The 25,713-nt window shown below is 39.3% G+C and overlaps 1 long non-coding RNA gene across 12 annotated transcripts in view; it reads right to left on the bottom strand.

Annotated features, from left to right (window-relative positions):
- Positions 1 to 25,713, bottom strand: part of LOC125693109 (uncharacterized) — a 61,136-nt gene that overhangs the window by 23,916 nt on the left and 11,507 nt on the right. For 5 of the 12 annotated variants that reach the window (XR_007376989.1, XR_007376988.1, XR_007376986.1 and 2 more), the window contains exons 2-4: positions 11,194 to 11,261; positions 9,025 to 9,261; positions 8,564 to 8,727 (exon numbers count right to left, since the gene is read on the bottom strand). The exons of 2 other annotated variants lie outside the window; for them this stretch is intronic. This is a non-coding gene — a long non-coding RNA (uncharacterized LOC125693109). Of the gene's footprint in view, positions 1 to 8,541; positions 8,728 to 9,024; positions 9,262 to 11,193; positions 11,262 to 25,713 lie in introns of all 12 variants that reach the window. 5 more of the 12 variants (XR_007376993.1, XR_007376994.1, XR_007376995.1 and 2 more) reach the window with 2 other exon arrangements.

Raw genomic sequence — 25,713 nt, forward strand, 5'->3', positions numbered from 1 at the left:
AGTCATTTGTCTCTTACAACTTCCTTCACCTAAGAGTTACCATCTACTTGCAACCAAGAATTGAGTTAGGACACCTGGTTTACCTGCTTGCTACCACAGCAAAGTCTACACAAAGATAGCGAGTGAATTAATAAACTCAGCATACCAGGCAACAAAGAAGTCAACCCTCAGGCAAAAGTAATTAGTACATTATGGTTTTATTCTACTGTGATCTTTCTGTTTCTTGCTGAAGTTTCAACCTATGTAAGATGATTAGAAAATATCTGCTCAAGTTACAGGCTGCCCCTTCTAGTAATTGAAACGTTCAGGGTGTATTAAATAAAATTTATTTCCTGTCACCCAAGAAGAAGCTGTAACATCAATGGATATTGCCTTACCCATGTTTGTATGAGGAAACGCAGCCTTTGCAATTTTCTTTTAGATTTAACTTTTACAGTTTATTTTATGAGAGGTTTCAAAAGATGCGTCTGTTAGTTGCAGAGATTTGTGTCCTGTGTGCGAAAACTCCAATTACATTTTCTAATTAAAAGCTTTAAGTGATGACTTGTATCCCAGTACTCTGTAGATACAAAAAGGGTCCTAGAAAACACAGCAATGTCTTACAAAGCACCAGAACTACTGCTATGGGCCGAACTTCAGCTCAAAGAGAACGTGAAATAATTGAAGTTTTAAAAAGAGTTGTGAGATTAACAACAACAACAACAAAGACAATCAATCTCCTTTTTCAAACGTAAATATGCACAGGTAACATCCTACATTTTGGTTTTATTAGCTGCTATATGGATATGTGGAAAATGTTAACTATGAATAGCCCTCTGGTCTTTTCAATAACACTATTTGTGGGGAGCAGATGCTGTCAGATGTTCCTCCAGCTGCAGATCAGTGCCAGCACCACAGCTAATGCTTGTGAACATGGGTACTGCTGCCCGTCCAACCAAGACAAGCTGTCACTGCCAGCCTGATTCATTCTCTTGCTCTCCCTAATGATCCATCTACAGGCATGCTGACTCTCAGGAAAGAGCCCCAGGACAGCACTGTGGGACCAGCAGTTCCATCACCGCAAAGGATTCACCTGAGAACCCCAATCAACAGCAAAGCGGGTGTTTGAGTGAATAGAAAGCACATAACTTCTGTGCTTTCCTTCTTTTTGTAATGCTCTTCTCTTACTACCACCACTATCCCCAGGTAGGAATCCATTTAGGAACTGAGTACAACATGAGGTGGGAAAAACAAACAAATTGCAGAGCTGCCTGAAGCACTGACAGACAGTGGATTCAATTACTGCAAGCTAAGCCCTTTATATCCTAGGGTTATGAGTCAAGAAGACTATTGCTAAATTAAATGAAAACAAATGAGTGCAACTACCCTACTGAATCAAGGACCTAAAAGGAAACAACACCAGAACCCAGCTGGGCAATTGAGTAATCGGTCAGTACTTTGTGGCCCTACTCACAAATGTGGAGGATAAAATACCCGCTGACATGGCTGCTGCAGGTCTTTTCAGACTGACAAGACTTTTCTATAAGCTTTTTTTTTTTTTTTTTTTTTTTTTTTTTTTTTGAGTTGGGGGCGGGGGAAGGGACTGGAGGAAGTCACATTACTAAGCCTACCAGATACACTTCTAATTTACGGTTCTAATTTACGGTTCACTTAGATGTTCAATTCATACTCTTGCATTGTTCTTTGACAAGTTTCTGGATTACCTGCATAGCGGTAGATAAGAGTTTCAGTATCACATCATCTCTCCTGCTAAGCCAAAAGATGGAAGAAAATGAAAACATCAGACAAGTTCTCTACAAAAAATACACTAAACCTCAAATGTTTTTTAAGTTAGAGATCAAAGCTACTGGTGTCTTAACTAAATACCTACTCACCATTTATCCCTAGTTTAAAATACCTTGGGTTTTTCAGTTCACAGAGAAAAGCCCTGCCTGTTCTCAGTACAACTCAAAGAGCTAAATTATTCATACTAAAAAAAGAAATACGTTGAAGAAAGACTGGCCCAAAGATGATATAAAACTTCCTATACCATTTTATATACTAAATGTGGGTTATATATTTATGAAGGCAATACAAGTGGAACATTACCCAGAGATATTATTCCCATAAAGGCTTCTCTTTTTCTTATCCCTCAGACTCTTCTCATCATTTTATGTTATGTGTGGGCAAATGCCTGGGAATACAGGAGTTTTACTCACAATCTATTGCGCTGAAACGCTATGATTCTTTCAAATGCCTTCAGCAGATCAGGCTCTGTTTTTCCTTTGTAGTATCGTCACACTGGATATACAACAAGATATTCTAACTTCATGAATTAGTCCCATTAATCTCTTGGTTTAACAGCATATTCAAACAGGTAACAATATGTGCTTGGGAAAAGTAAGTCACTTCCTTTCAAACTTATGTTAGGGCTCATTTAAATTAATATCCCCATCTCCTGATGTCTTGAGAGAACAAGCAAGTGCAAAGCCCCCTCCTGTCTTCACAATGATTGGGCCTTTTTCATATCTACTCTCATTTACTGCTTCTCCATTGCAAACCATATCAATCTTCCCATTATTTCAGAACAAAGTTTCTATGTCTCTGAACTTCCTTGTTATCCCTCCCTGGTCACTGTGCTTTCATCTGGCAGAAAACACATTAAGATGTGGAAAAGCAGATTAAATGACTTGGGAGTACACATTTTTATGCCATGGGAGAAGATGCCTGCACACCTTACACAGGGATACATAATGTTTTCTAGTTTCTACATCAAGAAAGGGTGTATCTAGAGATAATTCAGAACAGTGTTTCCAGATAAGGCACTGCAGCCAATGCAGTAAAGGACATTTGGAAAGATGACTAATAATGCCTGAACATCAAAACTCCACAGCATCAATCTCCAGCAGTCAGCAGGGAAACTAGCTTATGGCATATATTGTTTCCACCCTAAAATTTGCCCAGCTTTTAGGTACAGAGAGTAAAAATAGTCTCCATTTACAAGAATTAGCAATCTCACTATCTTTCTGGACAAAATGTTTGGAAGCAATACTGTGAACATCTTTGTTTGACCTTTCTTGCTTTTGCGCACATCCAGAAGTGGTTTCCTAAGGTGATGCAGAAGTGTAAAAACAGAGTTAATGACTGGCACAGATGCACTAAGCTGCAAATGCTTCAACCTGAGGAAAATGGAGAGCATTTTCATTGCTATCTTGAGGGAGGGAGCAGCAGATGCAAAATCATTAGAACCAGGGCAGTGTTTCCCAAAAGCAAAGGTAAAACAGAAATAACTTCAAGGTCATTCAATATTGCAGCTGAAGAAAGGAAAGAAAAATCAACGTTTTATATAATGAAGAGTTTTTGAGGACTATTCTGCCACATGACAGCTTACACCATTTGTAAGCCAGGAAGAGCCTCTTGCCTTCGAGAAAACCTCCTCCTGTTAAAACCAGGAGCTGAAGTCAAGTGGCTTAAGAGCTTTCTAAAATGCTTTAGCGAGTGCTCCTTGGGCAGACCTGCGCTTGTGGCTAAGTGCTCTACAAAGCATTTGTTACCATTGACAGGGACTGGAAATGGCGTAAGGAACAAATACAGGCCTTTAAGCATGCATATAGAAACATTGAGGCAGTACATCAAGTTGATCTAAGAACAAAAGTCAGAACGGCTCTACAGATGCATTTCTTCATGTTTCAAGATCCAAACTCAAATCAGAGAGCTGGAAGAAGGTACAGCCTTAAGTTCATACTCCGTATTTTTAGAAATCCCCTCCATCTCTGCTACCACTGAATGGAAATAGTGCATGTGAAATGCAGGCAGATATCAGACCGCTTGAGACCATGGCAGGGAAAGTATTGTCATCCAAGATGGGATCTGTATCTAAAACTTAACAGCAAGGCTGAGATACAACATGCAGAAGTGTTGCTGAAAATGAGGCCTTAACCTTCCAGATCCTATCATTCTCCCTGCCAGCTGTTCTGACAACATAAACATTTTGGACAATGGAATTGTTAATGATACTTCACATTTAATTACTATTTTTCTCTGGTATCAGCTTTTCCTAATGTTAAATATTGCAATGATTTCTTTCTCTTTGAAGAAAGCTTGTGTGAATGGTAGCTTCATTTAGACAGAAATACCACTCGGAATTTGTATGAAGATTAGAAGATAAATATTAATAAGATTAGTCTGCATGGGGAAATTAAAAGGACCTAAGAATAACATTGCTCTGTATAATTTAACATACACATCTACTACCCTATTAAGTGAATCTGAATATGCCTAATTCACAAAACTGGAGAAAGCAAAATAATTGAACTGATCAATAAATGATGCAGGGCAAAATCGTCTGTTCCTGTTTAGTTACTGTGCTGTACTCAAGCCTGACATCTCCAGTATCTAAGCACACAGCTTCTCGTTCTTCTGCTACAAGTATTTCACTCATGTTAAATTGAGACGAACATAACGTACCAAGATAAGTAAACTATAAAATGGGCCAGTCTGAAAAACAGCTAGATATAACAGCATCATTTCATTCATTTCATTGGAGTAAGTCACAGGACGTTTTACATTGCTCAAGATGTTAGAGAAGGGTTAGGAATGACTCCTGAGCTGTCATTACTGAACAGATCACTGGCATCTCCTGAATTATACAAGGCTGTGCTTTCACTGATAAAATCCAGAGTACCAGTAAATACACAGCCAAGTATCCCTAGAAAAAAATTAAAATAGGAATGTCTTAAGCAAGGGGGAGGTTTGCTTTTCTCTTTTTCTTTTTCTGAGGTCTTAGTTGTTCCAGGCAACAATTAAAGTGTGCAGGCTACAGCAGCAAGGAAAATGAGAATTTCCCTTTATTATGACGAACTTAATTTCCTGAGCTTGGTTTGAATTTTATTTAATTTACTGAGTTACACAAGTCACGTCATACTCTTCACTACAGGCTTTTTTTTTTTTTTTTTTTTTTTTTTTTTTTTTAAAGTTTCCCTTCTGCAGAATTTATTTCCTGCATGAAGGCAAATTAAAATGCAAACCCTGAGGGAAGGAAACAAAATAGGTAAGAAAAATGCTTCAGTTTCAGCTGGAAATGGAGTAACGTAGGCAATCCATTCCCCAGCTAGTCCATATGGGTGCACCTAATGAAGTCCATAGCAATGGGAGGGTCTTCAAGAACCTAAAAGTTTACATTCACCCTTGCACATCTATGGCATTGCTTCTGATAGGGAATTCCAGTGAACAGGTCAATCCTTCAGCATGGCTACAATCTGAAGTCCTGCAGACTACACAAAAAGGCAAATATCTACCTACAGTTGTCACTGGTTTCAGCAAACACTCCTGCTCTGTATTGTAATAGTAATTGTGTACTCTGTAAACATGCTGCATGCCTTGATGTACAGCTATCTGCTCAGTAGATACATTTTTACCTCATTCTTTGATGTAATGTGTCTGGATATTGGCCTTTATATTTCTATCAGTTATATAAATTAATCAAGTATTAAAAGAGCTCTTTTTGTGTAAGGTTCAATAGCACAGTCATTTGAAAAACACAGCTGTGTGCAGACACAGGCACTTCTTTTCCCCCTCTGAAGAAGATCTTTGGCTAAGACGCTGCCTACAAAAGCACAGAACAGACTCTGCTTTGAGGGATACCTACTTCAAATTACAGCGTTGGCTGCCTGTACAAAACCATCCTGCCTTGTTACATGTGTGTACTGAAGGAGGGAGATGAGGCTAGAAGGTAAATGATGTCTTGCTCTAAAGGCAGTTGTTGAAGGAAAAAAAAAACAGCAGGAAAAGATTCAGAGAGCCTTTCACAAATGAATCTTTTCACTGAGCATTACCAAGTTTGTAGTTATACAGTGCTGAAAACAAAAGTTGGCTGCCACGCAACTGAGTCAATGCTTCTGTGGTTTAAAGGAATTACTGAATCATAGAATCACAGGGGATGGAAGGGTGCTCTGGAGACTATGGAGTACAACCCCACTGCTCAAGCAGATACCCTACAGCAGAGGATGACCAGGAAAGTACCAGGCAGGTCTTGAATATCTCAAGAAAAGGAGTAATTCTCTTTCTTTAAAGTATCCTGGAGGTTCTACTGTATTAATAATTTTCCTTTGTGCACTACATATTCAACCTCCAAATTAAGGAAGCACTTACATTCCTTTTTTCTAATAAATATATATATTAATATATATATATAGTGGAAATATATACATACACACATACACTAATCTGCAAACATCTCTAGTCATCTCAGAAAATAGTAAGTAGTGATGGAACAGATTAGTTGGAGCCCAGTCTTGGCTAATGACAGTGCTTTCAGAGATATAGTAATGCTGGTCACTTCTCGTGCTGTGCACTCAGCAATATGCTAGAAGCATTATAGAAGAAAAATAAATAACAGTGAAAAACATCCTTAGCACATGAAACCAAGTAGTTCCACAGTGTACCAGTCCTCTGAGTTACATGCAGTTGTCCATATTATTGCATAGTTAGCTGTATCTGCGTTTGAGTGTAGCTGTGGCATTGCAGGAAATAGCCTCATTACTTTTGCAAAATTCTGAAGCTGAATGGGAGACGAGGAAAACAAGAGCCCAGTCACATTAGTCATTACCTAACCTACAAGCAGGTAGATTATTGTAGGGGTTTTTTTCCCCCCTTGCAAGGAAACTAGACAAATTCTCTCTCACATCTCAATAGCATGCCTCATAAGCCCTAACGAGATTTCAAATCAATGCATAAGAATTAAAGCTGTCTGGGATACAGTGTTTTTTCCATTTGTTTATGCATTGTACCCAGCTTAAAGAGGCTTATATCTTCACCAGCACCTTGGAATGTCACAGCAGTACAAACACAACAGAAACACTGCCATTGCATAATCATGAGGCACGCAGCTGTTAGTGGTCAGCTGAAAACCTACTACTCCAATTGAAAGAATTCATCATTCATTAGTATCCCAACCATTGCTGGATCCAGCTAAGGTGAAAAATTCTAAGTAAAACAGATGCAAAACAACACGAAAATAGGTCCTTCAGAAACCTGCACTGTTCCCTAAACGGCCACAGTCTAAACCCAAGAGGAAACTCCAAGCCCCTTCTTGAAGGAGGAGAGTGATCTACCCATGGATTGAGCTACTGAGAGGCTGATTGCCACACTACAAAGAACAATCAAACAAGAGCACAAAAAGCAAGCAGGCTGTGGTTGCTCCTGCAGTCATACCCACATAACAGGAAGAGAAGGCCTCAGTCAGTTTTTGCCCAGGGTCTGAGGAGAACTCTCTTATGCATGCTGCTCAAGTAACCAAATCTGACAATCCATGCTTCTCTCTCCCTCTCCATGCTGGTAAAGTTTTACTCACTTAAATACATTCATATAAAATGTACAGAAGCCTGGTACATAAAGCACAGTCTGCTCAGCACCTTACAACGACAACTTTGAGAATATAGTGGAGCCAAGATATAGATGAGCGCTCTGTTATTATCTACATAAAAGAAAGGTTGATAAATAAAAAGGACCATCTGGCAGGGCTTAAATACGTCAATTTTCAGTCATTCTACTTAGCTAGAGATATTTCTTTCAGACAGTGATATGGTTATCATAGTAATAAAGAGCTTGCCATTCATTATCATGTATGCTATGTGGATGAAGGCTCATCCCAACCAAAGGCAGTTGGGCTACAAAAGCTAAGAACAATTAAATAACCAAGAGAGCAGGTAAGTGACTGCTCAAAGGTATGAGCAGGGAGAAGCTGTTAGAGGGTCATTGACATGCTAGGAGACAGTGTTAGCACTCAGTGTCACCTGCCTTCTTGCCAGGAGCAGAAAAAAGAAAAGCTGTTAGCAAGGTCAGTATAGTTAGCTAGAGCAGTGAGTGGTGGGAAGGAACAAGATATTGCTAAAAAAAAAAAAAAGCAAAAAACAAAGCAGGCTTACTGCACAAGAATGATAGCTTAAATCAGGCCCTGCTAGCTGGCATTTCTGAGCAATCCCAAATCACAGACGAGCACTAGTGCAGTGGGGGGAGCAGTAGGTGAAAGAGCACCAAAAAAAAGCATTACAAATTGAGAAACAGTGGTGTGTGCTACTATGCCCACCATTCTGCACTTGTACTGTTGCCCTACAGTATAAACCTGGCTTGCCAAGCTGATTGAAGTGTGCAGGCACACGGTAAATTAACTCAGTGGCACCAGAAAGGTTTCTAGATTAGCTCAAACCAATATGATTACCCTAAGTCTGAAACAGGCTTCAGCTGCTGCGTGCCAAGTGTAATCAGAAAGGCCACCCCTGTGAGTACTTGTAGACTAACAACCAGCCTGATTAGTTTTGCTGGAGAGCTGAACTGAACAAGTTTAATGGGGATGTCTGGACACCCAACCTCATTCTGTTGCTGACAGCCAGTGCCCAGAAATACTACAAGAGAAGATATAAGGATAGGGTAGAAGATGAGCACTTTTCCAAAACATATATTTTAGCTTATGCCTGGCTTTAAAGATCCAGACATGTCTCAGAAAATGGTGACCCAGTGTCACAAGTGTCACTACCCATTTTTGAACTCTGGGTGCCTGCTTACAGAAGGATGCCACATCTCTCACCGCTGCTTTCACTTCTTGTGCTTTCCACTCATTCCTGCTTTCACTGCTGAAGAAGCTGCTGAATAAGTTTGTTCCATTTTCAAATACAGACTCTGTCATTTCTTGAGAGTTAGTTCCTAATGGTATTTTCATTTTCGTGATACAGGCAGTAATAAGGCCCAGCTCTGAAATCAGAGAAATACAGAGATATCCTCTTTACTGCAGTCAGTGAAGCAATGGAAATGCACAAGTATAATCAAAATCGAGTATATTAAACATGCAGTATGAAAATAGACCTGTTAAATATCTCCTGCATACAAGGTACCAGACAGATGACTTGCAGCATGTAAAGGAATGCTCTTGGGGGAGAAGGTGAGCTCTGCTCACAAAGAAGCCAAACTGCTTCTGACAGGGTCTTGGCAATACAGGGCAAAGCATTCACAGGTAGACCAGTAGTCACATACAGAAAGATCTGAACTCACCCAACTGGTGAAAGGGCTTCTCTAGCCATGCAGCACTCCTTCTCAGCAAGCAGCCCAGGCCCAAGAGATACCCTCCCCTCAGTGATCAGCTCTTACATGAGTCCTGGGGGACTCCAACCTGGGCCCACTCCTTCTGGGTGTGCACAGGAGCAAGCAATCTGCCTATTCTCCCTGGGCCAGCCTCTCCTCTTCACCAGGTGCTCAATCACCAGTTCAAGCCATCACCTAACAGCTCCCCTATAAGGTGAAAGAGAGCATTTGCAAATCAAAACAACTCAGCAATCACCAATTGATTCCATTTCCTCATTTTTCCACCATTTATGTAAATGGTGCAGCAGCTATGAGCAACAATATATAAAATATATCTACATATTTTGCAGTGCTTATGCTTTATATTTATTTATTTAGAAGTCTACATAATTACTCTGTTGTTAACTTCCCTACTGCAAGGGAGGCATATCCCTAACCCATTGGAAAGCAGCGTGACAGTCATTCAGAGCAAAAGCAATTCAGGAATATTACAGTGCATGGCTAGAAGCAATTCATCCGTTTGATATTAAAAGCCATGCAGTTAGATTAATCCCTAGCCTGGAAAAATGTTCGGTGATATCAAGAGCTGAAGCTCACAGTCCCTGCCAAATCCTCATCTCTCCAACTTCAGTGACTCCTCACAGATTTCCTGCATATTTGCTCTGCCATGCAGGGATCAACAGTTAGTTTTCACATCTGATTCAGTTTATAGCTCTGGCATAACATGGTCAACAAGTTAACTGCCAGAGGCCAATCCAGAAGCAGAGATCTCCTCACTTGCTTCTGTTGCTGTCAAAGCAATACAGCATGAGGATATTTCCTCCTGCAATGTTGTCAGATCACAGGTCATCAGCAGCAGCTCCTGTAAGACAGCAGCATATGCTGGAGGCTGCATGTAGAGAAATAGCTGTAAGACAGACATAATTTCCAATCTTAACATTGGGAATAAAAGCAGCTCAGCAAAAGGGTATTGCTTGGTTTAAGTTCTCTGTGCATGTTTTTTGCTTGTTTTCACTAAATATCTCTCACAAGAAATATTTAGTCAAAGATGAACTTACAACCAGAAATGGAAATCAGCTTTTTGTAACTAAAACCATTGTTTTAATTCTCTATAATTAATCTGGTATTGAGTAGGTCCGATTTCAGCAGTGCTTTCTGATCAATGGGGACTTTCACTGGCATGTAGTACGACAGAATTCGAGATACAAATACAGTTTGTTACGAGTCAGCGCTATTTCCCCTCATTCACCTTCTACAATTGTTGTCCATCCCCTCAGGAACATCCTCCAGCTAGCATGTAACTCCATTCAGCATAAGAAGTGAGCCCTATTGATTTTTGAAGTCAAACCCACAAATACCCTATTTCTCCACAAGTCTCAGGCTCTCTCATGTAAACAGACATAGTGGAATCACCGATCACTCACTCTCCTGCCAGATCCCATTGCCGCCTATTTCAGTTCCCACCCAAACATGTTTGCTCCCACCCACTGGATACACTGCAGCAATTAAACCCCCACTAGTTTAGTTTTTGCAAACACAATGTTTGTTCATTTGTGTTGGACTGTACTCAAGCCTGGCACTTGAAGAAAAGTTGCTGTATAATGACATCCACCAACAATATAACCTCAGAAGCAACACAGCACACAAAACTAAAACTACTTTTAGTTCTGGCCTCCATCATGCTGTTTTCCTACATATTTTCTCCTGCATTTCTTGGAGACAAGCAAGACCACTGAAAACTAAATGGGATTAGGAATCTATTTTCCTGAGTGAGGTTTTTATCTCAATGTTAGTCTAGATCGACAACTAAAAAATCTCCAGGCCCCTTGAATTAGTGATCACGTCTCCTCTGTCACTGACCTTGAGGACAATTTAGATCATTTTTGATGCAATCAATGCTTTTCATGCTGTCAAATGTAATGACAGCACAGCTACAGTGATGATACCTGCTGAAGGTTGATGCAGGATTTGATTTGCCAAGACAGACACATTGCTATCACACACCAGCCAGCAATCAGAAGAGCAAATGAGCAAATTTCAGCAAGCTTCCCAGCAAATTTCCAGCAAATGGCAGACAGAGGACAAACTCTTAGGGAAACTTTGTTCTCAGAAACAATACAACAGTCAAAGCTCTGTTACCAGCTGTGGTTGCAGACTTCAAGAACAGTTCACCATCCATTCTTCAGATAGACCAAAACGGTAGAGATCTGTAACAGAAATATTAGCTGAGGCAGTACACCAATGGATCTCTGATTCAATCATCTCTCACACCCCTTGGTCTTCTGCAGGATTACTTAAGGTTCATTTCTGCATATCTTACATACAGTTTTTCAAAATGAAAAAATGAAAGCTGATGTGTTCTAAGTAAAGAACATCTGAAATGCACACTTGGCTCACACTTGATGTTGACTGTCACTACAAGAATCTTTTGCTTAAAAAGCAGCATAGTAGCACCATTGAAAACTACTGCAAAGGTATGATCAAGGCTACAGAAAACTTCTAATGAGTAAAAAATAAAATTAAACACTGACAAAATGATGATGCTGTCATTCAATTCAGACTTCACAACTTACGTAATCCTGATCCCTTTCAGCCAAACAGTATGTAGAATGTCACGTGGCAACCTCTAACAGAGCACAGAATTTGTCGCCAGGATAAAGGCCAGAGAACTGTAGGATTTTATAGTCTTGCATATGAACGCATGTATAAAAGCTGGGAGTTCTGTTATACTTCTTAATTGTTACAGTACTTACAAACAATTCCACTTCCCAAATGTACTAGACAAAAATCAGCAGAGCTACCAATGCTGTTGTGCACTCAAAAAAGCATTGGGTTATCAATTCATAGCATCATGTCCAGGTAACACCGTGCCCGTGACTATTGACATCTACAGTTGACACCAAGGAGAAAAGTTTTCCTCAAATAAATACTTGGTTAAGTGAGTATCAATACGGTAACAACTCTGTGTCTCAAGAGGAAAACCATTTTCCTGCTTCAACAATGTTCTGTGTGTATTCAAATTCCTTTACAAGCCTCTGACCTCTAATGAAGTGAAACACCCAACTCCTAACAGCATTTGAAACAAATGTAAAGGGTAACCTGCTGCGGTGTTTCAGCAAAGCAGCAGTGACTACTAATTAAGACAAACTAATCAAAATGATTCTATTTTATTACAAGTTGTGTATTCCCATTCACAAGAATGCAGTTCCCAATGAAGTGAAATCAGAGGGCAGAAATGGAGAGAAAACACTTGAGGAAACAGAACTCAGTAAAAAACTAATGAGAGTGGACTGATGAGAGTAGATGCACACCAAACTACTACCAAATATGTCAGAGACAAGTGAATCAGGTGACTTGGAGCCACAGAAAGAACAACCACAGACAGCTGACACTGACATAACTACGGCAGAAAACCAGTACAAGATTATTTCAAGCATTGCTCTGTCAGAGGTCTACACAAGGTAGAAAATGCACATTCTCTTTCTCATTAACTTCTCCGAAATTAATAATGAAAATGAGAAAATGAAGTCCTTCCCCACTCTCAGAGGATGGTGAGGCACTGGAACAGGTTGCCCAAGGAGGTTGTGGATGCCTCATCCCTGGAGGCATTCAAGGCCAGGCTGGATGTGGCTCTGGGCAGCCTGGTCTGCTGACTGGTGACCCTGCACATAGCAGGGGGTTGGAACCAGATGGTCATTGTTGTTCTTTTCAGCCCAGGCCATTCTGTGATTCTATGATCTAATATTGAAAGCTAACAGACTTAATTTGTCCAAAAGCTGCCACCTAGACAGAGATCTAAAACTCTTTGCAGAGCCCAGAAGGAAAAAGGCTGAAGCCAGTCTTTCATTAAACACATTCCTCCAGCTTAGCACAGGTCCTCCACAGATGAAGGAAAAAGGTACAGTACCCACTGAGCTGGGGAACGACAGAGAAAAGTTAAATGAAAGGAAAACTTAGCTTAAGTTTCTGTAAAAAAAAAAAAACTACCAGCCAACAAAACAGTGTTCCACCTTTGCTGTTTCTAGCATAGAGAAATAGCAATTCCCAATTATGGCTTCTCACAACAGCTCAAGTCAAGAGCACATCCAAGACCCACGTAGAAGAAAGGCTTAAGTAAAGTATGGGAGAGTTATAACTTATTCTTCTGCCTGGGACCCCCTTTCACTTTGTTTTTCCAGCCATTTCTTCTTCTTCCTCTCCTACTCTAATCTCCCAGCATGCTAGAACCAATGCAAGCATCAAACATGACTTACAGGCATGATAAAAGCACAGCTTTAGATAACACAAATACTTCGTACAAACATGCTGCCTTTCCTGTGCCTTCATTTTGAAAAAAAAATATTTCTGACAGCAACTGAATGAACTGACAGAACAGAGTCCTGCTCTTATACAAGACAAACACCTTCCTCATTAAACTAACTGGCACTGCGACTGGCTTACTCTGTTCTTAAAGATAATATCTATTTGCTGTATAAGCTGTTCACACACTGAAGGACCTGACAAAGTACCGTCTGTGTGCCACATCTGCCCCATAATATGCCTCAGCTCACCCTTATTACAGGCACGTCAAATAGCTCAATATAAAAAGCAAGCAACTTTCAGCCCTGGTTGAAATAATATTGCTTAATCCATACACACTCCCCTATATAATCTAGCAGAGAACAAGCAAACAAAAAATAGCCATGGAATTGATTTTCTCCTGCTGTTGCTTCTGCTGTGTTATTGTCCTTTTAGTGAGTTTTGCAACACCTCTGGAGGCCTGGGCAGCATATTCCTTTTCCAGCAAGACCTATTCAGAAATCAATAGCACCTATTCAAGGGATTTATAGCCCGATTCTTGCAAAATCCTTTCAAGGTGGCTTGCATAACTGTGTAGGAAAACTGTGTGCAGCATTATATTGACAAGTGCTCTTTGGAAACTGGAAAAAAAAAAACAACCCACAGCAATAGAACAGTAGTAAAAGTAGCACACAAGTGTCTATTAAACAGATGCAAGATCTTAAGATAACTTGAAGAATGACTGGGGGGCGGGGGGAACTCTTATCTCTGACTATAGTAAGAGGAGATGTCATTTACAGGCAGAATACCACTTCAAACAAGTGGGAGTGCTGGATTCTTATTAAGTTCAATGGGGCTGTAACAAAGGAAGGATGAGATGACACAGATTTCTGATCAATAGGTGTCATCAGCAACTTCTCAGCAGGAGGCAACCAGAAGTGCTGAATCTTATGATAAAACATTTAACAAGTTGCTCTGCAGAAGAACAAAACGTGGCCCAGGCACAGCAGACAGGGACAAGCCCCAGTTAGAATAAGTACTTCAGTTTAGCTCATAGGTCCCTCTACAGCACAAGGAAGTTTCTTCCTCAGTGCAGCTGTTACTGCTCTGCCTCCCTCTGATTGCTGATAGTCCATGCAGCAGCTGCAGCTCTACGTCCTCTGTGCACTGAATAATGCTAACCCTTTAAGTGCAGCAGTTCTGCTGTTAGGTTATCCACCAACTACATCCAGGTGACACCACAAAACAAAAGGACAGAGGTAGGTCTAACTTCCTCACCACAGTTAAGAAAAGCAATCAAGCATGATCTGGGGCACACAAATCACAAAGGCAGCCAGCATGAGCTATCTCAAAGGACAGTGGATGGATAGCTCTGAACAAAACTCTTCCCTTTTTCCACAAAACTTCTCCAGCCTTTTTATTCATCAGAGAGGGTACACTCTCCTTTGTCTCTTCTGCCTGTAAATGTACCTCAAGAAACCCTTCTTGTTTCTCCATACCCCTCATAAAGTTCAGTTCTATCTGTGCCTTAGCTTTCCTGACTCCACCCCTGCACATCTAGACAATACCCCTTCATTCTCTCCAGGCCAGCCATCCCTGCTTCCACTGCTTTTATTTTACCTTTTTTCCCCTCAGACTGGTCAGCAGGTCCTTGCTCAGCTGTACTGGTTTCCTGCCTCATCTGCCTTATCTCTCATTCTGAGGAATTACGGTATTTATAGTTTTGATTTCAGATGGTAGTCTCTTGTACCCAGTGGCAATATTTTCCAAACTGTTTAGTCCATCTAATTTGTTAAACATTACTGACAGAGATATGCATTAATTTACTTCAGATCCATCTCTGGTAATTATTTCAACACAGCCAAACAAACACTAAGTGGATTGAAAAGAAACTTCCTGCAAGATTTTCTCAAATTATAAGAAAGAAACAAAGATAACTGTTAGAGAACTTTAGCCCGAGATATTGAAATAACAAAACAGTAGTCTGCATTCAGAAATTGAAAATACAGTGATCTTTGTTCAAGTGTAAACATCAGGAGATCTGAGGTAAATGAAACTCAATATCATTTCTACTGTTTTCCAAAAGGAAATTTAATTAATATTCTTTGTTGTGTAACTAGTTTTAGTTTTATGTAACATGTTGGGACTATCTCTACGTGCATTCATTCCAAAGTGCTCAAACTTGATAGTAAAAGTGAAAATAAAAAATAGACAAGCAGCTACATAATGGTACTGAATAGCTACCGCATTTTTTCATACTCATGGTACAATAACAACTAACTTTTACTGTTTGGTGTAAAGACAGCACAGGAAACAGATGTATTTCCTACCCTTCCCCTGTTCCTACAATGGATAGAATCTATAGGTTTGTGATGACTGACATGACAACAAATAATACTACAAGGACAATATTAAGGAGAAAGAAAAGTGGATTGAGTTGCTGTTTGTCCCCTTGTACAGTACTGCAATACAGTATGCACTGTAATCGATGGTGTTGAAAAGCAACAAACTGTAACAGCATGTGAATAGTGCATTTGACATGGCAGGAACTCAATCATAACTAAGCTACCTGGTATGTTACTCAGTAAACAGATATATTCAGAAAGAATACACTCATTTGGTTCATTACCAAACCTGTAAGGAGTCTCAAAGAATGAAATGGGCATAAATTAAGCAAGTGTAAGATCAAGGAAATGCATTCACCTAATCAGGAAATTGAGTTGGATCTTTTCATGCCATACATGAATAACTATGGTTCTTCATCAATATCTTGTTCTGTTTAGGATGCTTTTATGCAATCAAGTTCAATGTCACATGATGGAATAACCTTTAGGTTGTTGTTTGTTTTTATGTTTGCTTACATTGGCTTACGAAAGCCAAGTAATTTTTTATGTTATGTTTGCTCCAGAACACTGAAGTTCTGCTCCCTGGAGCCAGCACTATTCTGGTTTCTAGTTAGAACTATAGAAACACAAGCACATAGACCAGCAGCCCATGAAGGACTCAGTTCAGAACATCAAGTTAATTTTCAAAGCTCAGAACAAAAGCAGAAACCTTTTTGCCAGTACCTGGTGATGTATGTTTATCTAGCCTATTCTTAACACCCCAGGAAATGGATGTATGAGAACTGCCCCAGGCAGCCAATTCCCAGACTTCATCAGCCTTACTGGAAAGTGCCTGGTTTCTAAATCTGCCTGACTACTCTGCACCCAACTCCTTGTGAATAACTGCTAAACACGTTCTGCCTCTACCTCACACTGCTTTTACAAACACATTTACTCAGCTTGTCTTAAAGAATGCCATGGCAAACAGCATGCAAGCCTTCAGTGAAGCGCAGCTGAAGCACCCTGCATTTACCGTCTCTCTCTTTCACAAGGTCTATTAATCTGTCATAGAAGGAAATAAGAACATTAGGACAAGAATTCTTTTGACAGATCCATTCTGGCTGCTGTTGACCACTGTGGTACACTTCTCTCCACTTGATTTTTCCTCATTTTTCTAGGAGGGTGTTTACATTCTTCAGTCTTCTCGAACTTCAGAGATTTATTTTTCCTGAGGCCTAACTTTGAGATGTGACTTTCACAGTCTCACACAAAGCAACCTGAAACCTGAAAACAGAGAGTTCCAACTCTCTGCTACTTTCATTTCCTTTTAACATTCTTGAGAGAAGAAATACGCCAGCAAGCATCATATTATCTTTTAAAAGGGTCTACTGTGCAAGCCATCTGGATTAGCATTTCAACCACATTAGGCTGCAAGACAGTACCTCTCCAATATGCCATCATCGTTCGAGGGAAGATGCATTTATTCCTTTATGTCAACATCTATCATCAACATAAGCATGCCATTAGCATCAATTATATACACAGAAATGAAGTATTTCATAGTCAGTTTTTCTGTTGTTGTTGCTATTAAAAGGCTGCTTCCTAGCAGAGGGAGACAGTAGCCCTTACAGTTCTCAGAAAAGTTTTTCAAATCCCTCAAGTTTAAGTCGAAGAATGGAAAATGCTACGCTTCATGTGTGGAGTTAGTCACAAGGGCAGAGTAAGCAAATATCATTTTCCTATTCCCAAGCAGCCATTACTGTCTTGCTGCTGAGTCTTGCTCAGGGCAAAGCTCACAATTACCCCAAGGCTGTGTAAGAAAAGAACTCAAAGTAACACACTCTTCAGTGATCATTTTTTCTTTAAGGAAAAACAATTCAAAGGCACAAAAGTCTTTAAACACTTTTAATGCAATAACGTGTCTCAAGAAAAGGGAAACGTAAACACTGACCAAAAATTACATAAGCAGAGATGAACAGCAAGCTATTTTCTGCCACAATTGCTGTCAACCAAAATAATGAGCTTTACAATTGTGTAAAGATCTTGATTAAGCCCTGGGGAACAAGGTGAAGTGTTATTGCCCAAGATTACTTCCTCTGTGCAGTTATACTAACAACAATTTAATGTATGCCTCACTATACAGAGATAGACAATGCTGCTTTGACAGAACCAGGCATGAAACTTATTAGGGGCTTCATAAAATGCCAGTCAAAGCCAAAGAGACAACATCTGATTGACAGTCAGGAGATTCAGCTCACTACCCTGAGCTGGTTAATGACAGAACTGCATGCAGTTTAGATGGATATTTCAATAGTGAAAACGAAGAAGAAATGAAATAAATCACTAACTCAATGTCCCCTTGCACCCCAGAACAACATACCCTGGATAATATCATCTAGCATCAATGTCATCCACAAAGAAGGAATTTAGATATGTACTGAGGCAGCACGCCATACTCAGACCAGTATTTTAGAGCACTGTGACTGCTCTATAAAATATGATGTTAGGATTCCAGCAATGCAGCGAGTTTAAACAGAGGAGACAACTCAGAAAGGCTCAAGACAGACTACTGACAAGAAGATTTGAAGAACTAATAAATGCTTAAGATGAAAAAGGACACTTGAATTGTCAAACTGTTGTACTAGTAATCAAAGAAATGATTATTATAAACATGATGCTAAACACTAACCTCCACATTAAATAGCTTTGAATTATAAAAATTAAATAACGTAAATGAAGTACAGTATTGCACTCCCCCTCCCCCCCAGTTTTGGAAAACAGAGACTTGCCTCCATTCAACATACAACAGGATTATGATTTCGTAGGGAAATATTGGTGGTAGGTGAACACTTGGACTGGATGATCTCAGTGGGGTTTTCTAACCTTGGTCAATCTAGGATTTCTTTAAGAGTATCAGCTGAAGTAGTAACCTGCTGATGAATCTTTTATGCTCAACATTTGTCTTATTACAAATCAAATAAACACAGCTCAGGAAATAGCATATGAACTGCAAACATGCATCAGAAGGTCTGAAATAATTATTTTCCTCTAAGAAACGTGTCAACCTCTGTCACAATCCCAAATGTCTGAGGAACTAATGTTCTTATAGGAGTGATTCTTCCCCAGCTTACCAACCAAAGTTCTTTAAGAAAAGCTCTTCTTAAGGAAGCTATGGAATTCTCTAACTCGCTTTTTTTCCTCCCCAAACAATGCATTTGGTTTTCAGGTCCGTACTTGCTAATTCTAATCAAGTTCACATCTTTGCCACTTAAATATTATGCTTTAATAACTTCCTTGTAACTTTTTGCCTATTCACATTTGCCATTCTCTTTAAAGGGGAACCAAAAAACCAAACACCCTCCTTCTGTGTTTAAATGTCTCGCTTGATCTCTGCTTATTATCTGTTCCCCCAAGCTACCTGTTCTCATGTAAATATTCCCTTACATTTCAAGAAAGTCCAAGGGAGATAAGAAGAAACATTTAGAAAGACAGCAAAATCAATTTGATTTTTTTTCCCCTCTTAGTGTCTGTAATTGTTTCCTTATTGCCTTCTTTAGAATAAGGGGGGGGGGGGGGTGGGGTGAAAATGAATGAACTCGATTTGGTCTAAGATGGTTGCATGAAGTTCAGTAAATGAACAGTGATCTGATGGAGGGATCTGCTTTCTACATTTCTAACTATCAGTGGAAAATGAAAACCTTCTCATACACGTACCTTAACTCTGAAGGGCTCCAGCAATAAAGATAATTTTCTGTGCTACTTTTTAGAATGGATTGATTTAATGCTACATTTTATTTCCTTCCCTGCAATGCATACTCCTCTGTTACACAAACTCTATTTCCCTCCAGTATGCTCCAATTCCCCCAGTAAAAACAGCCCACTTGTAAAGAAGTCAACCCCAAAAATTCTGCAGATTTCAAGAAATTGAGAAGAGGGATTTCAATCAAGATTGCCATATGGCCTCAACCCTGTGTACTACCATAGCATAAAGCCTAACATAAAGATTGTGTAATTTCTTAATTATTTCCACTTTTAAATACTTTTAACTTGATTTATTATTATTATTATTATTTTTAAACTTCCTCAGCTGCCTAACCCCTCTTAAAACCATGGCAGATAGCTAATATTTATGCACAGCCAAAACAAACCAACTTTATACTCCAGGAAAAGAGCAAGTCACCACTTCTTTCTACACTATACATTCTGCTAAGTCCTACACTTTCCAGCCAGCTTCCCACAGCCAGGGAAGGAGCAGAAGTAATACTGACAGAAAATATTTCTTAGTTGAAGTGCTGTGATGAGCACAGGATCCCCAACAGATGTTGAACTGGCTCTAAAAACACAGATAATTCCCTGTCAAAGCCTGCATTGGCACAGCACAGCAACTGTGGAAATAGAAACAATTGCTGATTTTTAACCCCCAGCTTAATTATCTAAACACTTAATGAATGATCAAGAGAGTATCATGCAAAAATTGCTTTTCTTTCCTCCTTCTTTCTCTTTGCTCACACTAGGGACGCTCGGTCATCACAGTACTTGAAAGAACAGAATTGATATGAGTAGCTTAAAAAATAATTCAACTTGCACACTAAATAAATAGATAAATTAAAAAAAAAAAAAGGAGAAATAGAAAAGTTTTAGAATATTTTCCTGCAAAAGTTAAATCATAATTTTGTCCAAGACGTGGCATTGGACCTACGGATTTTTGTAATGTCCAATAAACGGAAAAAACACTTGGGCTGGAAAATGAAAGCAGTATCTTTTGCTTGCAGATTGAACTTCTATCTTCGTGGAAACCCAGAGGAGCTGTATATGTTTACTTTACTTGTAATATTGAACTGATACTAAGAAAGATGGTATCAAGCATGAACGTACAGGAAGAGCTGCCTTCCAAGGGGAAGCATTTACTAAACACCCAGGAGGAATAAGAGAGCGACTAAAGCAGTTACACAAGCTTTTAAGTGTGCTTGTATTATTTTTGATGGGTTTGATTTAGAAGCTACAGCCATTGCACTTGGTTTAAACTCTTCTGGAAAGAAATTTTTTTATTATTTTTTTTTTTTTTCTTTTTAAAACTTGTGGTTTCTAATTACCAGTTATCATAGAAGAAACCAGCTGCACTGGCAGCTAACTTCAGTGAGGAACCCTGCCACCAACATGTATGTGATCTCCCTCTCCCTTGCAAACAGGAAGCTTTTCTTAGTAGACTTGGGATTGTGACAAATTCTGCCTTCAGTATCACCTGCTTATTTATCTGCACCTGCATGCACACTGTTGAATTAATACGGTGATACACTGCCAGTGAAATTCAAACAAAAAAGAAAGGAGAAAGGAGTGCAAAGGCTCTTATTTTGGAAAGAGAATTTACATTGAAATTCCCATTTTACATGAAGAATGTTTGGTGAAAAAATACTTTTTCACTCTGCAAGAAAATTGAGCTTTCGTACACTACATTCAGAACATAGCTTTCCCTTAATGAAATCCATAAATTAACAAGGAGGAGGCCACCATTTCAAGATCAGCCACAGAAATGAGGGCTGTGCAGAACAGCCACACAGACCAAACTGGGGAAACATTCATTAATGTAATTGGGAACAATAGGTTTTACAAGTTTATTTTCCTCCCCCCCCTCCAAGACTGTCAGTTCATTTGTTCAGGTTTAATAGTTTATTATCCCTTTAATTGTAACAGATTTCCCCATTAACACTTCAACTTTGTAAAATTAGCTTCTATGGGGGGTGACTGAAATATTTAGTCAGAGAGAATTCACTGGCTGAATGAGATTTGGGAATTTAGTGGTGAGTTAATGAGGTCATGAAAGCCTCAAGAGCTCCCTACAGGATGACTTCATAGCAGAACTGCAATTTTGGAATATACACACGGGTGATAATTTTAAAGCTGTAGAACATTAGATCTAGAAAGTTGATATGGGACTTTGAGGGAAGAAGCTGAGGAATTTACTAGAAAATAAACCAAAATAAACCTGCAAGCAGATTGGCTATAATTACTCAAAATACCAAGAGAACAGATTTCTAAAGCACTTTATGACAGAAACATTTGTCTAAATAATGTGGAAACACAAGCAAACATTTAAACAGCCTTCTTCAGATATCAGGGCTCAATATAAGACAGCTTGTAGTTTGCTTTTCTTTTGTGGGAAAATCAGCTGAATTGGAGCTCATCAGTGAATTCATGTAAACTACGTGCTCACGTTATACAAAATTATCTGCTTTTGCTGTTCATAAAGGTTCACAGGGAATCATTTCCCAGCTGATAGACTTTTCCATGCAAATATACTTGCATCAAGCTATTAAATGAAACTGGATGCATAGGATGTTCCAGGAATAGAGTAGACACAGATTTGCTCTCCTAACGATGCTTCACAGGGAGAATACCCTTCTAAAGCGCCACTTCCTTCAACGTAGGCAGCCCTGCCTCTCACAAGTAGGCTTCTGGGTCTCAGAAAAACTGGAGGAATGTTTTCTGAAGCTATGAAAGCCTTCCCATGAAAAACAATTGGGCCTTCTGCCTGTATCTTCATATGCATTTGTATTTTCCCTTCCAAGGTGTCTCCATCACATTACCATTTATCTAGTAAGAAAACAAACAAGCCTCCATTCTGCAACTTTCTTGACCTTAAGGAATCCATCATCTCTTCAGCAGCTGCAAAGGAATCATCCTCAACTGGAACAAATCCTCTAAAGGGAAAGATCATCTCCTTCCCTTACAGTGAGCCTAAAGCAACAACCAAATCTACCTCCCAACTGCCCCCTCCAGTCAAGTCTGTGAAAACTCCTGCATCAGCCTAATTGAGCCACAGCCCATTCTGATAAAAGTGAAGTAAAAATGTAAAAATCTGAGAGGAATTCCTTGTTAAGGCTGTGAGCTTCCATGCATTTTTTTTGTGAATCATTTCCCTTCTGGGATTGCATTCAAAGGAAAAGCAGAGGGGGATGGAAAAAATAAAGAATAAATGAAGTAGAGAAGAAAGAATTGATTAAAAACCAACAGACAACTCATAAATACACACTCTCAAACTCCAAGCTACACTGTATCGCTGGATAGGTGCTCATTACAGCTTTCCTATTGTTTAGCTCATGCTCTATCACAAATACATTTTCATCTTGTGTCCATTTTTGCAAGCATGAAGTACCAGATCACATTGCCCTGCTGCAAGCAATCAAACAAATAACTAAGTGCCTTTCCAGATAAGTACAACAAATTGCAGGTGACAGAAATGAACAGTCTTAAATATTTGGAGTAACTTAGGGACAGCAAGGAGAATCTCCAATTGCTGTTTCAGCCACCCAGTTGAGATGAATGAGTTAGACTCTTACCAGCAGAGAATTTCTACAAATTGCACAAAGGAAAATTGTAGCTTAAACAGAAGAGGAAAAGAAAAAAAAACAAAACATCTTTGATGTGCTGGGACTGGTTTACCAGGAGCCATGGTAGCGTGTCCAGCTTTGGAAATACTCAGAATAGGGCTGGACAAAGCCTGGAGCAACTTAGTCCACTGTTGAATTTAGTTCTGCTATAAGCAAGAGACTTCACAACCCTCGTGAAAGTCTCAGCATTTCACTCAGGTCAGAGAGTAATTCTGGCACTGATGGAGGGCTAGCCCCTATGTTTTCTATCCAGTTGTTTCAGGTTGCATTAGAGTGAGCCAACTCCTTTCTTCTAAACACATTACCTGCTTCTTCCCAAATCAGCATGAGGTTTATAAGCCTCACCTTTCTGTCTCTCTATCCTTCATCTTCTCTCTCATGCCCATGACAAAGAAATGCCTCTCAGTGTCTATGTGCCATTTCTGTTCTAAGAACAAAAGTGTCGTTTCAATAGATTAACTCTCCACTTCTCCTGCACAAGTGAAAGTTATTGCAATAAATACCAATAGATAGCTTTATTAAAACACACAAGGTTGATTAGGAAGTGAACCAATGACATTACATACAGATAGAAATACAAAGAAATTACATATTCTGCAACTTCTACTTCAGTGCATGCAGAATCAGAAAAGATGATCAGTTACTTCAGTGCTCAATCAATGACAACTACTCACTTAGCAGTAAAATGTCTTTATAAGCGTGAGACATCAAGATGAAAAGAGTAAGAGATCCTGAAAACACGACTGGTCCAAGTCTCAGTTACATTAAGGACTTGCCAGATTCCAAATGAATCGAACCTGTGAGATGTTAACTTTCTACTATCATCTAAAAGTAGCTACACATGTTGCTCAAGAGTGGCTCCCAGCAGAGTCATTTCCACTCTCATTCACAGCATTTGCAACTTCTGCTTGAAGCTATTTTTCTGCGAGCCCAGCACTTTGAAGCTCTATGCAAGGCCAAACTACAGCAGCAAGACCCCAGATATTTCCAGAACAGAGCTGGCACTGATGTAGATGCTATGTAACAACGTATTTATCAGGAACACCTGGAATGCTATTTTTAAGGGATGAAACAACTCAGTGGCATCTCTTTCTCCCTCACCTTCTACATGCTAAGAGTTTTGTGAAAAAGCTACTAGCCTTATGAGGCTGTAAGAATACAACAAAAGATTTTCTAGTGCATAAACCACATGCTGTTATTGTCAGCTTGTCCTCAAGGAAGATGGTAATAGAAGGAAACACTCCTTCTACACATATTAAATTAGAAGCATGATATTGAAGACTAAAGCAAAAAAAATTGAAACAGCATGGAAGATGAGCATGTTTTTTGTTGGTTTTGTTGATGTTTGTTGTTTTTAATTTATTATTAACCTGAGAAGCTCACCAACCGAAAGGATCTGAAAGGTCAACAGCTTAGCAAGGCTTAAAAGGAGGATTAGCCATTTTATCTAAGCACTAAGAATGCCCATAGTTACTTCTGAAAACATAAAAGGTTTGTAAGGGATATTAATCCCTATGTTTCGGGTACAACACAGCCGTTGTCCCAAGGCATTAAGAAGGAGCCTCATCCTGAGCACCAGATATACCAGACAAGATGGTCCTAATTTTTTTAATACTAATTCCATTGCTGAAACAGACTGCACTTCTGTTCTTGCTAAATCTGTTTCCTCCTTGCCAGTTATACCTTCATGCAGCAAAAGAGGCTCATAAGCACTGCAAGTTACAGAAGTGGAAATCAAGGCAAAAAACGCACAAAGAGCTTAAACGACTGCATGGAGTAGGGCTAGAGGAAGGTGAAAGTAATAGAAGTATGACTGACAGGCTCTTTAACAACTTCATTAAGAAAGGCAAGCTCCAGAAGTAACATAGAAGATTTTTTTACAAGGCAACCAAAATAACAGACCACACTGCCTTGGTGAGAATCTTCAAAAAGATTTTTGTAAGTGGCTCTTCCAAATAATGAACGCAAAACATGCACTATGTGTGAAATGAACTGAAGTAATCTTTGAAATCCTTAGGATAAATAAAGTACATCTAGAAAATGATGAAAAGGAATTTAAAAATCAAAACAATGTTGTGACACAAGTAAATGGGAATTTACCACTGAAACGAAGAAACAATAAAATTACTTTCAAAACAAGACATATTTACCACTTCTCATCTACCAATAAAAGCAAATTCCATCCAAACAGCACTCAGCATAAAATTGTTTTATGAGAAGTAAAGCAAAGCATGTTCTGTTAACATCTAAGACCTCTAACAAGACTTCCTACCTTTGTTTGACAGCAGGAAAATTTCAGCATAAAGGCTGGATTTACTGAAAGAATAACTGGAAATTTTAAAAAAAAGACCTGGCAAACAAATGTCGTTTCTAAATCAAAACAATGACATTGGACCATCTTTCTGAGAAAAGATGTTGCTTCACATATATATCTCTATATATAAACATATAAACTCACCTAGAATCCCTAGATGGAGTTGTACTGAACTGTGTGCACAGAAAGGAGGGTTCATAAATCATTCAACTTCACAGAGCATACAGAAAGAACATCCACAGGGCTGCCCATGGTTTTGGTGTAAATATTGACTTCCTGGGGCTGCAGCTGCTGTAGGGACAGTCAGTCTTTACCTGCTAAGAGGCCCTTCTCATCCATTCTACGGAAGCCTGGA

The sequence above is a fragment of the Lagopus muta genome, chromosome 5, assembly GCF_023343835.1.
Source record: "Lagopus muta isolate bLagMut1 chromosome 5, bLagMut1 primary, whole genome shotgun sequence".
Lineage (NCBI taxonomy): Eukaryota > Metazoa > Chordata > Aves > Galliformes > Phasianidae > Lagopus > Lagopus muta.